Source organism: Eurosta solidaginis, chromosome 1, assembly GCF_040869045.1.
Source record: "Eurosta solidaginis isolate ZX-2024a chromosome 1, ASM4086904v1, whole genome shotgun sequence".
Classification (NCBI taxonomy): domain Eukaryota; kingdom Metazoa; phylum Arthropoda; class Insecta; order Diptera; family Tephritidae; genus Eurosta; species Eurosta solidaginis.
In genome coordinates, this window is record NC_090319.1 from 317,185,973 (window position 1) to 317,198,861 (window position 12,889).

The 12,889-nt window shown below is 34.5% G+C and overlaps 1 pseudogene; it reads left to right on the forward strand.

The window, feature by feature from the left end:
- LOC137240836 (uncharacterized) overlaps nt 1-12,889 on the forward strand; it is a 59,667-nt pseudogene that overhangs the window by 23,413 nt on the left and 23,365 nt on the right.

The following is a 12,889-nucleotide window of genomic DNA, read 5'->3' on the forward strand; positions in this document are numbered from 1 at the left end:
CAGCACACGGTTCCAAATCTGCTTTTTCACTTTGCAATGACTTACTCACTGAACGCATAGCAGTCAAAAGAGAGTTGAAGGCTTCTACACCCTCTGTTCCAAAAATAACCGACATTTTCCAAAATAAAAACAACCAGTGTACATTTTGAGATAATTCTTTTTTATTATTCAATATACTCTCCTTTCACTTCGATACACTTCTTTGCACGCTAATACAATTTGTGAAATGAGTCGGTAATAGCATTCGTCCGTCATCACCTTTTGAATGCGGCCAATTGAGTTTTATTTATTTGAGCAAACATTATTTTCAGTTCTGATTATATTTTTCTTTCACTCTCTAGAATTTTACGTTTGTAAGAAAATTTTAGAAGTATTTTTCTTTTTTCGGGGGCCCCCTAAAATCGGCGGCCCAGGCAACTGCCTATTCTGAATACTTGTTAATGCGGCCCTGTCCCTGTATATTTTGAACGAATTGCATATTCAAAGTGCATTTTGTGCAGTCCATTAATTTTCAAGCGCAACAACACTTTACTTGGCGTATGGCATAATTTTATATTTGCTGTCGTCGCCCCGGGCAGTAATGACGATGATGATAATGTTGTCACATGTGTCACCAACAACCAACCGAGCGTATAACCAAACGATCGAGCTAATAAAACAAGCAAGACAAACTGATCGACGAGCTACTACTCCTCCAACGCGTTCAAAACTCAGACACTTGAGATGACATTAGGGATACTTTTTGGCATGTAAAATGTGACAGCAAAGAATGTCATTAATGTAGGCGCAATTGTTATTGAGGTGACTTGCAACAACAACAGGAGAGAGGGAGAGACGAATAGCTTTGTTTGCTATTAAGGCAGCTATTAAATTTCGTCACAAGAAAAAATCTCAAAATGTGTAGTTAAACGCCTCGCGCGTTGATTTTACGAAGGGGGACTTGGGAACAGTACAAGCATTTTACAAATGATCAATGTTGTAGGATGTGGTCTTAATATAACCCATTACATCAATTTTCTCAAATTGAAAAATATGTTAATGAAAGGGTGTTGTTTTGTGGAGCTTTGAGAATAAGGATTTGCTACGTAGTGATTATTTCATGAACTCCGGCTCCATTTCTAAGAAAAACTTTTGCAACATTGCTGGGGTCACAATCTGACAAACACAGGATCAAATTAAACTCTGAATTGTAACGATTTGAAAAAAAGCGAAACGCAGTAGTCCTGAGTTGACTCTCTATTATGCTGAAAGAGGCCTGAAATAATAACGAAGGAGTTTTGAAATTATCTGAAATACTTCGAAAATTAGTCCGAGGAAAATCCTGAAATGATTAAAAACAATCCAAAAGCAGTTTTGAAATTATGCGGTAATAGCACCGAAATTGTCCAAAAACAAGCTCAAATTGATCCAGAAATATCCTCACAACGATCCCGAAATAGTACCAAAAATATCCTGAAAACCAACCCGAGTTAGTCACGAAATTGTTCCAAAAACAATTCATGTTATTCCAGAAGTGAGCAAGAATCGGTACCGAAATAATCACCAAACCATCCCGAAATAGTTCCCAAACTATACCAAATACAATCCCAGAATAGCAACAAAATAGCCCGAAGTGATCCTGAAATCCATTCTGAGTTAAATCCTAAAGTGATCGACAATCGAACCCTAAAATAACTCCAAGTCCAGCCACTCTGGCGCAATTTAGGCAGGAAGACAGACGTCTGGAAATCCATACATCCATATTATGGTAATATGATAGGAAGATATAAAAACAAAAGGATATTCAGCATATCTGTTATATCTTCGGGGACCTATATGGAAGATTTAATGATTCATTGAGCGAAGTAAAACGTCGCTCACCATACTGCATTTTTAAGCAAGCACTAACACCGAGAAATGCCTGAGGCAAAATAGAAAATTGTCCAAGTATCTCAATAGTTCCTCTACTTCTCAGAACAATGCCAACTATTTTGGATGTTTCTGGGTACAAGCAGCAGTCAGCAACCTCAGTAACATACGATTGAGACATTCTTCTTCCCTCTTTCCAAAAACCGATTAATTCTCGCATCCTATAGGCACCGGTGATGTTGTCGACATCAATCGACGCCTTCCGCCGTTCTAACTAACATAATAACTCTAAGACCGATAAACCAACCACCGTTAGTTTCCTTGATTTCTCCATACTCCAATAAACTGGAAAGAGTTTACACGAAATTTAAAAAAGAATGGTAAGGAAGCAACTATTTCAACTTATTCCTCTTTCCCTTCGAATAGATTATGTCCCTTATATGGCGCTATGCAGGGAAGCTACTTATCTAATCAGCTGCAGTGGTGCCGAGATAAAGTTCTTGCCTTTTATATCTAGAGTGAAAGTATGACACCGTCAACTGGAGGGGACTTTAGGCTTAAACCTCCTTGCAGAGATATCACTCCAAATGATTACATCATTACCAGCATACCCTGTAGTTATTATCTCTCCTCCTCTTTCTGTCATTTTCCCTCCCCAGACAGAGGGGTCCAATGTTAAACCAAAAACAAGTATACCGCAAAATCTGAGCTCAATCCCTAACAAAAATCCAAGCCGAAAGCAAACCTAAAAGCTGGACCGCATTGGAGTGGGAGCCCCGAATTGGAAGAGAGTCCCATTTCAAATTTAAAACAGGAAGTGCATCGGAAGCGAAACAGAAATCAAAACGGAAATCAAAGAAGAAATTGAAACTGAAACCAAACCCTAAACTGGTACCAAAATCGAATCCGAAACTGAAATTGAAACTGACTTTGATTCACAGATCCATCCCCATTTTCGCCCCCACGACAGTCTGCCATAAGTACTAAAGCAAGGGAGACCAGGTAAGGACTTACAACATGAATAACTCCAAAAACAGCAATCGTTGCCTTAAAGGGGCTACACGCATTAAAATCATAGTCCTTACTGCTTCTTAAAACAGTGATGGCCTCTACCGTCCACTTCAACATAACCTAATTTAACCGAGACGCAGGGGAGTCATTTACAAATTATGGACTTTGTTCAAGGCGCTCTGTAGCTCTTAAAGGGAAACCCTCTATACGTCTAAGTACTTACATGAAAATATATTGTTATGCGGCGTGATTTCAAAGTCAATGGTTCAGCGCCTGCGTACCACCCACAAGTAGTATTTGTAATCTTATTGAGAATGAGATGCTTACGTAATTGTAAGTGTTGTTTAAGTACATAAAAATCTGCTCAAACATGTAACGGTGGCATTGTTAACTTGACAGCCTGCATGTAAGCATAAATCACAACAACTCAAGAGCTACGAATGCATACTGCACAGGGAGCATTCCAAAAAATTCAATTATCAACTTAAATCTCTATTTACAAATACAAATGTGCAGTGTTCCCGTGATAGATGACGAGTGCTAATGTTGTTAATGAAACAACGCCATTACAGATTGCCATACTCCACATTAGCCAAGTGGTGTTCCGATGCCGCCAGTAGCTGAGAACTTTATTTAAAGCAAATGAGTAAATATGATCGCTTTCCACACGATTCACGTTCATTGATTTGTTTTTATGGTTACATTTTAGAAGAGGCGGCTCCAGCAGCCAGAGTGGCAGCGAAATTAAATGCGACTCATTAATTATTTGTACCAAATGCCTACGTGCGAGTATGTATGTAGTATGTGTGCTTATATGTACATTAGAGCGGGTCAAATTTTTTGTCCATCAGGAGTATAGCAAACACGTAATCTACAGATGATTCTAAGAAAAATTGCTGAAGATACAATCTTTACAGCTAAAATAAGTTCCGAACATTTCCAACAACTTTCATTCAGACATTTTTCTTTTTTCGAATTCTTTTAGTAGAAAAAAATGTTCAAAAAACCTATATTTCCTAATAATAAGCAAACATTTTTTTCTACTAAAACGAATTCGAAAAAAGCAAAACTATCTGAATGAAAGTTGTTGGAAATGTTCTGAACTTATTTTAGCTGTAAAGAAAGATATAGTAGTTAAAAGTTCATTTTAGGTTAATTTCTCATAATTTAATACTGTTTTCACACAGAAACTTAATGATCTCATTTCACCCTAATGAAATCGTAAATTTTTTGCTTTCACACAGAAGTAACTGCTCGATTAGTATGAAGGATGAGACAGACAATCATGGCGGAACGATACAAGGTGGGAGCATGGTGACATACCTACAAACAAAAAAAAATTCCATGTACTTGTAAATTCGATGGACAAATGTCAAAATCGTACTGCGCCGGCAGTTGATGTATTAAATCAAATAAAAAAGGTTATAATCAGCTGTTCGATGCGGCCACCTTGTATCGTTCCGCCATGCAGACAATGACATTTGCTTTGAAAACTAAGAAACGGAAACGGAAGCGTAACGCTGCCAACAGAGTTGCATTGTGCTTTTGACTTCATTAGGCATTCGATTAGCTACTAATGAAATAATAATAGATTCGAATTTTGTAGGGAAGATTGAGCTCAATAAGCGTCTTAATGTAGAAAATTGCCTTTATTATTCAATAAGCCGTCTGTGTGAAATTAGTATAAGCCTGATATCTCTACTAAAATTCATAAACACTATAGATATTAATAAAGATTATGAAATGTACGTAAAATACCTTTAAAATAAGCCCAATATGATATTTTTCCTATAATTCTATCAGAAGATATGAAGATTTTTTGGCCAAACCCTACATTCAAATGCAAAATATCTATTTTGCAAAAGTGGGGACCTCGCAATCGGACTCAGAGCTATTGTGTCTTCGGCAATTTTTCTTAGAATCATCTGTAGATTACGTTTTTGCTATACTCCTGATGGAAAAAAATTCAACCATACAATTTGACCCGCTCTAGTGTACATATATGAGAAGGAGTTCTAGAATTAATGCCTTCATATATTTTTGTAATGTATTTGAAAGTGCATTGAGAATCATGCATCACTTCCTTAAAATTTTTCTCAGTTGTAGGGTTAATAAAATACTTCAATAGGTATTTCAAAGATGAAACCAAATACCCCGACAGATTGTTGGGATGTGAGAAATAAATTTCTGAGATTACGGTTCAGGTTGAACTGGGCGGTCAATAATGGCCTCACATAGACTGAAGGTGTCCATGGTGCTACCATGTTTGGCGACCAAACGGAAGTAGCTCTTTCCTTTTGGCATAAAATAGAAGTTTTTCAGGGCCTAGCTTAATTGCTGCATCGATTACTGACAGCGCTTCCGCCCCTATTAGCTGAAGAGTTTCCCGCGCCGGGTCAGTACGCGAGTACAGAACATGCTCAACCGTTTCTTCCTGCAGTCGGCACTTCCTACGTCTGCTTTTACTGACAAGGCATAATTTATAAGCATGACATCATGAGCATTGTGTATTGTCTCTTTAAAAATATGACAAAATTTTCGAACTTATTAAAGTGGGTGTAGTACTTGATGAATTTCAGTAGACGTTCAGATTCTCGAAACATGCCTTACCTGCTTGAATGATCATTTGCCATTCCTGCCTCCTTTTAATTTTCTTCTACAAGCGAATTAAGATGTCTACTGAAATGCATCAAGTGCTGCACCCTCCTTTGCCAACGGCCTATTCCCTAGCTGCAAGGATTGAAAACCCAATATAAATGTACGCTTCAGCATAAGAGGATTCTCTCGCTTGTTTGCACTCCAGGACACTTCTGAGTGAAATGCTGTGTGATTTTATTGCCTCAATAGCCGCATATATTTGATGCGACTGCGGCGAGCTTCCTCCAGAAGTTCTTGCTTCGTTGAAGCTCAGTCTTATATAAAAATTGTTGAAAAGCAATCAAAATCATTGCATTGTTCATGCCTCGTCCATTTTCGATTCCTTTACATCTTCTTCTTGCCTTTCCATTTATACCTTTTTTCGCTTGGTCCTACTCTTCCTCTTCTTTTAACCATTCCCTTCTCTCTAATCGTCCTATCTCTTTCCTCTTACCAGATAGTCTTTCCTTTTCCCTTTCAACGGACTCAATCAGTCTATGTGAGGTCCTCATGGACCGGCGAGTTAAACCTAACCTAACCTTCCCTTTTTATTATCCTATGCCATTTTCTTTCACTTTCCATTTCCCTTTGCGCTTCCTTTTCTATCGCCAATTTTCCTTCCCTTCCCCTTTTTCTCTTTTCCACTCCACCTAGCGTCCCTTTTTTTGTCCCTTTTCCTCTTTCCGGCTTTCCCTCGTCGTTCGCTTTTTTCCTTCTTCTCCCACTTTTACCCTCCTCGCTCTTGAATTCCACTCTTCTCTCAGTCCCACTTTGTCTTTATTATCTTTCCCTTTCAAATTAATTTTCTACTTTTTCCCCGCCTTCCCCTAAAGCCACTCTTCTCTTCTGCCTTCTATTTCCATGAGGCAACGCCCAGTGATGAGTAGACCAAATGGATTATGAGAATTAGTAAAGCTATGAAAAAGTGTCGCTGGCGGAATAGATCATAATTGGTTAAGCCGGAAATTACTTAACAAGCCATGAATCAGGGTGGCCCTAACAAACGTGGGACTATGACATTCCCGGCAAACTCAGAGGCTCGATTTCGGTCAGTAAATCCACAGAGTAGAGAACCTACACAAAACGAAGTGTTGATTGTCAATGGTCACATGATAAGCTGATGAAGACCACCATAAAGACGCACCACCAGGTATTCCTCCTCGTAACGGTATGATAATAGACTTGTACCGCGAGATTTTGATTCTGATGGAGAGGATGCTTTTTCTGAATTGCCCAATCAGTTCAAAGTAGCACTTGTTGGCTAGGGTGATTCTCAGCTAGACTTCTAGGCCGCGTTCGGTGTTTAGTGCTGGTTAATATAAAACCTTATATGATATGATAAAGAGGCTTTTTTCTGCAGTAATTGACGCGATTTGCGGCCATGTTTTAAGACATCGGGTAACCTCATCACTGTCGCTAACTAGAAATGCGAAGAGGTCGCCATTATCGTTCCTGCATAAACTTTTCACGGCCGTGAAATCTTCCGCCATCTCTCGGTTTTTTGTTAGAATTTGTGTCCAATTTTCTAATCAAAGAGCTTCTTTTAGAACTCAATTCGTTTGGGCTCATGTTTCTTCTTTCCAACTACATAGCAGTATTAGTCGGTCTTCGCTGCATACGCCGTGCGTTTATGCGCCCACATACTTGGTTTGACCCTGTGGATAGCGTTCTTCTCTCCTAAGACGGCATGACATTCCCTCGTACAAGTTGTCTTATCGGCCTTCCTGGAACCTTAATTATGCCACAACAGCTCGTTCATTTCGCTGGTGAAATATTTCTGCCATCAGAAAGTGTGAGAGGCTGGTAGACAAATCATTAGCTATATCTTCCTTGAACAGCTTTTGGACAGCAAGCTTTCCTGGAGTCACTGCACGCACTTTCTTCGCTGCAGAGGAGGTGTGTACGAATCCCTACCCACAAGAAAATGTTAGACATTTTTAAATTATTTTCAAATTTATGTTATTCATTCCGCTGCTCCCCTCCCAAAATGCGCTTGCATTGTGTAATATGTATATGTATATACAGCAGCGATCACTAAAAGGGCAGTGAAAATTTTTATCACATTTCGTCAAATAAATTTTTCTTTTTTATTTTCAATAGTTTAAGAAAAAACTTTTATGAATTGGTAACTGAAACTATGCCAATCAACCTCGAAAAACTTCCAAAATTCGAGAAAATTTTACAAAATTTCGGACTTTTATTAAGAGTTCTGTGAATTTGTTTAAGTGTGAAGTTTTGTAGCCCAAACAATTTTAGTTTGACGATGTATATACAAGCAATAGCTCTCAAAATTCGTATTGATTTTTTCGAAAGTTGTCTTATATTTTTTATATACGAAGGGTGCATAGCTTTATTTTATATATGAAAGCAAATTAAGTCAAGTCCGAAACACCTTTCAGAAAAAAATTTTAAAAAACAAAAACAAGTTTTGAGATACCTATAACTTGTACTTTATCAGTCTAAAACTTATAGGACTACAAAACTGCATACTCAAAAATATTCAGGAAATATTTAAAAATTTCCAAATTATCGCGAACTTTCTTCAGTTTCAATTACAAAATTTATGCGAGTATTTCCTTAAGTTGTGGAAAAGATAAAAAAGAAAAACTGAACTGAAGAAATTTTATACAAATTTCCACTGCTACTATTTTCGTGTACAATGCTGTACCTCTAAATCTAATTTAAAAGCAGACATAGGGCGCTATATGTATTAACATAAATAATAGCTTGTGTGCAATATAAAATTAGAAGTCTTAATGGGAGGCAGACTGTATTTATAACATAATTAGAGAAATTTACAAATATTAAAGGTAAGTGTAAATTGAGTAGATGAAAGGCACTTATGCTGGTTTAAAATGAATGAATGAAATTGATTTCACTTAATTTTGTACAAGGAGCTTTTAATTTTCGAATATAATGGGCTATGTATGTACAGTGAGATATTTTAAAAAATTTTCAAAACCAAATGTCTCGGAAGCGATTTCTTGTCGACTACACCTTTTCCAGTTTAAGTGGAAGTGTGGATGCTCCGCTGGGATGGTAAGTGTTTACATCTTCGTCATCAGTGCATACATACTCAATGCAGACCAATAGTTAGTGACACTTAGAATACAGCTAGACTTGTAACCACCGTCTTATAAGCGAAAGAGAGAGAAGAGAGGGAAGTGTTAGCCCACAGCGGGTAAGGGGGTCAGAATACACCCGCGGTAGGTATGCCTGTCGTAAGAGGCGACTAAAATACCAGATTCAAAGGGTGTGTAGCGCAACCCTTCAGGTTGCCAGCGCAATATATAGCTTCTCCAAACCCTATTGTTAACATCACCTATCCGCGGCGAATCCTGTTTCACTAACAGACGAGGCTCTGGCGACCCCAAGCTCCTCATGGAACTTGGGGGTGGGGAGGGAGGGGATGGCCTGAAGGTTTAATGTGGCCACATAAAGCGTTCCCGAGATGGTCGGGCTAGGACCCTAATGGTGCTGTGGTACCGGAGCGTACCGGATCTGTATCCGGCAAAGGACCATCACATCGATAACACTCCCCAAAGCCTTCGGGGAGCAACCTTATCGCTACAACAACAACAGGGAAGTGTTTTTCTATGCTATCTCTTTCTTTATCGTTACGTTGGATGCTCTTTGTTTCGCGTGAGCAAATTGATTTAAATGAGTTAAGAAATCCAATGTTTCCTTAACAGTTTGTAGGCCTCCATATCCATGTATCTAATTTATCGAATTATTAACGTTAGCACTTACCATCTTTTATACATTTATTTCTATTGGATGAAAGGAAAAATACCTCAAAAATTTTCTGGAACTTCAAATGCAATTATCTGAATTTCATGAATTGGAAATTTCTGAACTTGAATTGTAATTTTCTGAACTTGAATTTGAAATTCTGAACTTGAACTGTCATTTTCTGAACTTGAATTGTAATTTTCTGAACTTGAAATGTAATTTTCTAAACTTGAAATTAAAATTCTGAACTTGAATTGTAAATTTCTGAATTTAAATAAAAAAGTTCTGAACTTGTAATATTCTGAATTTAAATTGGAAATTCTGAACTTGAGTTGTAATTTTCTAAACTTGAATTGTAATTTTCTGAAATTTAAAAGTAATTTTCTGAATTAATTAATTTTCTCAAATTAAATTGCCATATTTGAACTTGAATTTTAATTTTCTGAACTTTAAATTAAAATTCTGAACAATTGTTTTTGTTTTTATCGGCCTATTCATAAAATGATTCAAGGTTCGATTCGAGCTCAAGGCCAGAACAATAATAATGCCAGTCAAACAAACCACCGCTGTATAGCTAAATGGTAATTTTCTGAACTTGAAATGTAATTCTCTCAATTCAAATTGAAATTTCTGAACTGTAATTGTAAATTTCTGAATGTAAATAAAAAAGTTCTGAACTTGTAATATTCTGAATTTATTTTGGAAATTCTGAATTGAGTTGTAATTTTCTAAACTTGAGTTGTAATTTTCTGAAATTTAATAGCAATTTTCTGAATTAATTAATTTTCTCAATTTAAATTGCAATTGTTGAACTTGAATTGTAATTTTCTGAACTTTAAATTAAAATTCTGAACTTGAATTGGAATTTTCTGAATTTAAGTTAGAATTCTGAATTGAGTTGTAATTTTCTAAACTTGAATTGTAATTTTCTGAAATTTAATAGCAATTTTCTGAATTAATTAATTTTCTCAATGTAAATTGCAATTGTTGAACTTGAATTGTAATTTTCTGAACTTTAAATTAAAATTCTGAAGTTGAATTGGAATTTTCTGAATTTAAGTTAGACTTTCTGCTCTTGAATTGTTATTTTCTGAGCTTGAATTGAAAATTCTGAACTTGAATTTTTTTAACTATTCCAGTTAATTAAATTTTCTGAACTTGCATTGTAATTCTCTCAATTTAAATTGAAATTTCTGAAATTTAATTGTAAATTTCTGAATTTAAATAAAAAAGTTCTGAGTTTGCAATATTCTGAATTTAAATAGGAAATTCTGAACTTGAGTTGTAATTTTCTAAACTTGAATTGTAATTTTCTGAAATTTAAAAGTAATTTTCTGAATTAATTAATTTTCTCAATTTAAATTGCAATTTTTGAACATTAATTGTAATTTTCTGAACTTTAAATTAAAATTCTGAACTTGAATTGGAATTTTCTGAATTTAAGTTGGAATTTCTGATTTTGAATTGAAAATTCTGAACTTAAATTTATTTAACTATTCCAGTTAATATAATTTTCTGAACTTGCATTGTAATTCTCTCAATTTAAATTGAAATTTAACTTTAATTGTAATGTTCTGAACTTTCATTTTAACTTTCTGAATTTAAATTGGAAATTCCGAACTTGAACTGTAAATTTCTGAATTAAATTTGAAATTTCTGAACTTGAATAGTAATTTTCTGAACATGAACTGGAAATTCTGAGCTCGAATTGAAATTTTCTGAGCTTGAATTTCAAATTTCTGAATAATAATTTCCTGAACTTGAGTTGTAATTTTCTCAATTTAAAGTGGAATTTCTGATCTTAAATTGTTATTTTCTGAACTTAAAATTAAAATTTTGAACCTGAATTGTAGTTTTGTCAATTTAAATTGGACTTACTTATCTTGGGTTGTAATTTTCTGAACTTAAAATTAAGATTCTGAACTTGAATTTTAACTTTCTCAATTTAAGTTGGAATTTCTGAACTTTAATTGTAATATTCTGAACTTGCATTGAAACTTTCTGAATTTAAATTGGAAATTCTGAACTTGAATCGTAAATTTCTGAATTAAATTTGAAATTACTGAACTGGAGTTGTAATTTTCTGCACTTGAACTGGAAATTCTGAACTCGAATTGAAATTTCCTGAGCTTGAATTGCAAATTGCTGAGATTAAATTGGAAATTCTGAACATGAATTGTAATTTTTTGAAATTGAACTGTAATTTTTTGAACTCGAGTTGTATTTTTCTCAATTTAATTTGGAATTTTTGATCTTGAATTGTTATTTTCTGAGCTTGAATTGGAGATTCTGAATTTTAATTGTAATCTTTTGAACTGGAATTTCAATTTTCTGAACTTGAATTGGAAATTCCGAACTTGAACTGTAAATTTCTGAATTAAATTTGAAATTTCTGAACTTGAATAGTAATTTTCTGAACATGAACTGGAAATTCTGAGCTCGAATTGAAATTTTCTGAGCTTGAATTGCAAATTTCTGAATAATAATTTCCTGAACTTGAGTTGTAATTTTCTCAATTTAAAGTGGAATTTCTGATCTTAAATTGTTATTTTCTGAACTTAAAATTAAAATTTTGAACCTGAATTGTAGTTTTGTCAATTTAAATTGGACTTTCTTATCTTGGGTTGTAATTTTCTGCTCTTAAAATTAAGATTCTGAACTTGAATTTTAACTTTCTCAATTTAAGTTGGAATTTCTGAACTTTAATTGTAATATTCTGAACTTGCATTGAAACTTTCTGAATTTAAATTGGAAATTCTGAACTTGAATCGTAAATTTCTGAATTAAATTTGAAATTACTGAACTGGAGTTGTAATTTTCTGCACTTGAACTGGAAATTCTGAACTCGAATTGAAATTTCCTGAGCTTGAATTGCAAATTGCTGAGCTTAAATTGGAAATTCTGAACATGAATTGTAATTTTTTGAAATTGAACTGTAATTTTTTGAACTCGAGTTGTATTTTTCTCAATTTAATTTGGAATTTTTGATCTTGAATTGTTATTTTCTGAGCTTGAATTGGAGATTCTTAATTTTAATTGTAATCTTTTGAACTGGAATTTCAATTTTCTGAACTTGAATTGGAAATTCCGAACTTGAACTGTAAATTTCTGAATTAAATTTGAAATTTCTGAACTTGAATAGTAATTTTCTGAACATGAACTGGAAATTCTGAGCTCGAATTGAAATTTTCTGAGCTTGAATTGCAAATTTCTGAATAATAATTTCCTGAACTTGAGTTGTAATTTTCTCAACTTAAAGTGGAATTTATGATCTTAAATTGTTATTTTCTGAACTTAAAATTAAAATTTTTAACCTGAATTGTAGTTTTGTCAATTTAAATTGGACTTTCTTATCTTGGGTTGTAATTTTCTGAACTTAAAATTAAGATTCTGAACTTGAATTTTAACTTTCTCAATTTAAGTTGGAATTTCTGAACTTTAATTGTAATATTCTGAACTTGCATTGAAACTTTCTGAATTTAAATTGGAAATTCTGAACTTTAATCGTAAATTTCTGAATTAAATTTGAAATTACTGAACTGGAGTTGTAATTTTCTGCACTTGAACTGGAAATTCTGAACTCGAATTGAAATTTCCTGAGCTTGAATTGCAAATTGCTGAGCTTAAATTGGAAATTCTGAACATGAATTGTAATTTTTTG